This window comes from Oryctolagus cuniculus, chromosome X (genome assembly GCF_964237555.1).
Source record: "Oryctolagus cuniculus chromosome X, mOryCun1.1, whole genome shotgun sequence".
NCBI classification, from domain to species: domain Eukaryota; kingdom Metazoa; phylum Chordata; class Mammalia; order Lagomorpha; family Leporidae; genus Oryctolagus; species Oryctolagus cuniculus.
This window is the reverse complement of record NC_091453.1, coordinates 6839973-6844737: the sequence shown is the minus strand read 5'-3', so window position 1 is coordinate 6844737 and position 4765 is coordinate 6839973. Positions and strand designations below refer to the sequence as shown.

At 40.3% G+C, this 4765-nt stretch overlaps 1 long non-coding RNA gene across 1 annotated transcript; it reads right to left on the bottom strand.

Annotated features, from left to right (window-relative positions):
* Nucleotides 1-244: 244 nt before the first annotated feature.
* LOC127484786 (uncharacterized) lies at nt 245-1920 on the bottom strand. The gene is made up of 3 exons (XR_007911990.2): nt 1839-1920; nt 1259-1379; nt 245-657 (listed from the first exon to the last, which is right to left on the bottom strand). It is a non-coding gene; the product is annotated as an uncharacterized lncRNA (long non-coding RNA).
* Nucleotides 1921-4765: the final 2845 nt, after the last annotated feature.

Below are 4765 nucleotides of genomic sequence, written 5' to 3'. Positions count from 1 at the left end.
AATTCACTGCTTTAAGTAAGCCCATGTCTTGAATCTCTTCAATACATGCCAGATGGGATTTTCAGGAGCAGATTGTACAAGCAAGCTTGCAAGGGAACATGGCCTTGTAAATATAGCTTCTCTTGATGATGGCTGTAACTCTACTTGGTATAAGAGAAGACCTTTTTAAAAGGGTTTCCTCACTATAGTCACCAATATAAAAAACACACACCATAAAGTACATTTTCTCCACTACTGATAGACTTGTTGTGCTACTGCCAATAAAATGATTGTTGGTTCCCAGTGAGTTGGGGGGAGGGAGTATGGGAAGCAGGTGGACAAAAACCTACCCAGTGAACAAACTGCTTCTCTTTTTCTTTTCCCATTCCTTTTTTTTAATTCCAAAATAGAAATTTCAAAGCTTAAAAAACTTCAAGGCAATTTAATTTAAGTTGCTTCTCATGACTTTAAACACCGAATGTTCACACCCACGTCAGTACTACATTGAGATCCTCCCACTCAGAGACTATTTAGGAAAGAAAGTATGCTGTGGTCTGAGATGAGGCCTAGATTTGAGAGATCTCAAGTTCTTAGATGAGTTCTTCAGCAGGACTCCCAAGTTCAGCAAAATTAATCCTCCTTTTCAGAGAGTCAGGTCAATGTTTATAGGAGGCTTCCCTTTAGGGATAATTATAGAAGATAAAAATATTTATTATAGACACAGTAAAAATCTCTTTATAATCTACTTCATTCACATATATCCTACTTCATGCAATACATTTGTCTTGCCCCTAAGAATCTGGATTATACTGAGTTTTAGCCTTCAGGACTCCTGTGACATAATCTTGAAGAACAGACGTTACTAGTTTCCCCCCACACTTGGATACTGACAATAATCCAAGCCCCATTTTCTTTAACAATGTTTGTACCACTGTTAGTTTTCAATATGTAGTGCAGATTTACTGATCATGGCTTTTCTGGGAAAGTAAATTTTGGTTTTAGTGTTTAAGCCATAACACAGCCAAATTGCATATCTGGCATGTTATTTCACACCCCACTATTTTCATGTTTTTTTAGCTTAAGCCAAGCCAGGTGAGTAGGCGTCATCCAAGATAAAATCTTGCTGACTTTTTTTCCCCCAAAGAAAAGCTCGCGAACAGGAGGTGATAAATGCTATGCTTCCTACTCAGACTCTGTCACATAAGATGTCAGTTCTTTATTTTAATTATATTCTTTGCCAGCTCAAAGAGGCAAGTAATTTTGCTGCATATTATCCTACCTTTGTTAGAGTTCCTCTAAAATGGCAGTGGAAGGCCTTTCATTTGTTGTGCCAAAGCTGGTCTTAATATCCAATTCCTAGCCAATCTCTTGGCATCCCAGAGAAAGCAGCATATTATTCACTGTCAAAAAAAAAATCAGATGATTACTGAAATGTGATCCAAGTATCAAAAATGAAACACCTCTCTGAAACGGTATAGTAATTGAACAGAGTTTTTTACTTTCTTTTTAAGAACACACACAGACACACACACACACACACACACACACACCCCAAGAAGCGGGTTAGCACAAAACAGACATAATCAGGAAGATTCTGCAAACAAAGGAGAAACAAGAGCTCATATATTATTTGGGTTTCTAAGAATCAGACCCTGACATGAGGATTCTGTTGCCAGTCGTACATTTGTGAGGCATAGAGACCACTGACAGTGTAATGAGGAAGGAATACAGGGAAAGGAGGCAACATGTTCAAGAAAAAGATATGTTACAGAGACAACCACGATAGCAGTAACTGCAGCTTCATTCTGAGAGAATACTCTAGAAAATGACATTAAATAAATGCCTTAGAATTATCTCACCCAAGGGTCAACGTGGCTGGGGTATTCATATTCCAACTTCTAGCAGTCATTGGTCAAGGGCTACTGAAGCAGAGGAGTGGGAATTATTTCACCAATATTTCCTACCTGCCACTCCAGTTTAACAAGAAAATCTTCAGGCCCAGACATGCAGACATTGGTAGCTGGGAGTAGGCTCCAGTCAGAGCCAAGGAGAGAGCGGCACATTAACGGCATCTGCAGCAGTGACTCTTTAACTGAGTCATGGTTTCCTCAGACAAAGAATGTTGTACTGATCCATGATCGTGGGGCCTCTGAATAGAGTCACAAGGCTGAGCAAATAAAACTGTATGAAAAAAATCTCAGTATTGTTAGCCATCACAAAATGCAAATCAAAACTACAGTGAAATATCATGTCACTCCAGTTAGAATGACTATTTCCAAAAGACAAAAAATAACAAATCCTGGGAAGGATGTAGGAAAAAGGGAATCCTTAAACACTGTTGGCAGGAATGCAAATTAGTACAGTAATTGTGGAGAAAAGCATGAAAATTCCTCAAAAACTGGAAACATATCTACCAGTTGACTAAGCTATCTGCCTTCTCGGTAAATAACAACATGCAAGAGATACCTGAGCTTCTATGTTCAGTGCAGCAGTATTCACAGTAACCAATATATAGAATCAACCTAGGTGTCAGTTTATGGATAAATGCATAAAGAATATAGATAAATGCAATATAATATCATTCACCCATGAAAAAGATTGATATCCTGTCATTTGCAGCAAAATAGATAGAACTGAAAGTCATTGTGTCTTAAGTGAAATAAGCCAGAGACAGAAAAACAAAAACTGAATGTTATCTCATATGTTGGAATTATTTTTAAAAAGTTAGACTCTCCCTGGAATAGTGATTATTATAAGCTAGAAAAAGTGGGGGAAGGAGGACAGAGGTTGAATAATGGGTAGCAAAATAGTTATATAGAAGTAAAAAGTTCTAGTGTTCCACAGCAGTATGAGACAACTGTAGTTCAGGATAATGTGTCATGTACTGTATGAGAGAATGGAGAGGACGGGCTTGTAGGCTCCAAGTGTGGAGAAGGGATGGGGAGATGGAAGTGCTAATTATGCTAGTTACTTGGGTTTGAACAGTTTATTCTGTGTATATATGTTAAAATGTTGCACTGTGCCCCATGAAGATATGCAAATATTGCATGTTAATCAAAACTTAAGGAAAATAATTATTTTAAGAGATGTAATTACAAATAGTCATTATAGAATGGTAAATAAATACAGATAAAATAAAATACAGAGTTGAAGCAAAAAAAAGAATACAAGATGCCAAGCAAGTTCAAACCAAGTCTCCAGAAAGACATGACAGAGAGAGGCAACAAGTGGGTCTAGTGGTTCACTGCCCTTTCTCTTGTTGTTCCTTATCAGTATCTCCAAAAGGTGCCTTTTTAAAATAAAAGTTTATTTATTTATTTGAAAGGCAGAGTTACAGAGAGGCAGAGGGTCAGAGAGAGGGAAAGGTCTTCCATCCACTGGTTCACTCCCCAAATGGCCGCAATGGCCCAGAGCTGGGCCAATCTGAAGCCAGGAGCTTTTTCCGGGCCTCCCACGTGGGTGCAGGGGCCCAAGAACTTGAGTAGCTTATCCAGCATCAGAGAGCCAGTGTATGGCAAAGCAGGGGTTCCAGTCTAGGCTGGCTGGCTCTACCATCCATGCCCTTGACTTCATTGTGTGCTGTCTCTATTCTTCAGGAATATGCAGGCCCTGAAATACTAGCCATCTTAAGCAGTCTCATGTGCTTCTTTTTGCTTTCCTTAGATACACCAAGTCTGTTCACTTCACATACTCAAATCTAAAGCAACCCATGAGTTTTCCAAGGAGAAACTCACTCCCCCAAAATTGAAGCCAATAATTTCTTATTTTTATTTTGTTAAGATTTATTTACCATTTTGAATGTCAGAGTTATAGTGGGGCAGGGACAGAGAAAGACAGATAGACACAGAGATCTTCCATCCTCTGGTTCACTCTCCATTTGGCCGCAACAGCCAGAGCTGCGCTCATCCGAAGCCAGGATCCAGGAGCTTCTTCCAGGTCTCCCACTCGGGTGCAGGAGCCCAAGGACTTGGGCCATCTTCTACTGCTTTCCCAGGTGCATTAGCAGAGAGCTGGATTGGAAATGGAGCAGCCGGGACTCAAACCAGCACTCACATGGTATGCCGGCACTGCAGGCAGAGGCTTTTACTCTCTATGCCATAGTGCAAGCCCCCAAAAGGTACTTTCTATGAGAAGAGTGGAGGTGGCAGAATGCTGTTGAATTTATTTGTGGAGGGATATCAGCAAAGAGACTGATGTAACGTTTTCTTTTTAAAATGTTTATTAATATAAAAAGAACAGATTTCATGTGTTTCATAGATACAATTCTAAGAGGATAGCTGCACTTCCTTCCCTCCCTCAGTTCCCCTCCTTACTTCCTTTTTTTGTTTAATTTTTATAATAACATAATTTACTTTATAATAACAGGCTCAATGCCCCACTAACGATAACGTTCAGCCAGTAAAAAGTAGAAAGATCACTGTTCCACAGGAATATAGACAAGGCCTGTAAACAATAATCAAACCATGTCAATTTCATTCTTTTACAGTTTTTAAAGATTTATTTATTTATTTGAAAGTCAGAGTTACACAGAGAGAGAAGGAGAGGCGGGGTGGGGTATCTCCCATCCACTGGGTCACTCCCCAATTGGCCGCAACGGCCGGAGCTGTGCCAATCCCAAGCCAGGAGCCAGGAGCTTCCTTCAGTCTTCCCATGCTGGTGCAGGGGCCCAAGCACATGGGCCATCTTGTACTGCTTTCCCAGGACATAGCAGAGAGCTGGATCAAAAGTGGAGCAGCTGGGTCTTGAACCGGCGCCCATATGGGATGACAGCACTACAGGCGGCGGC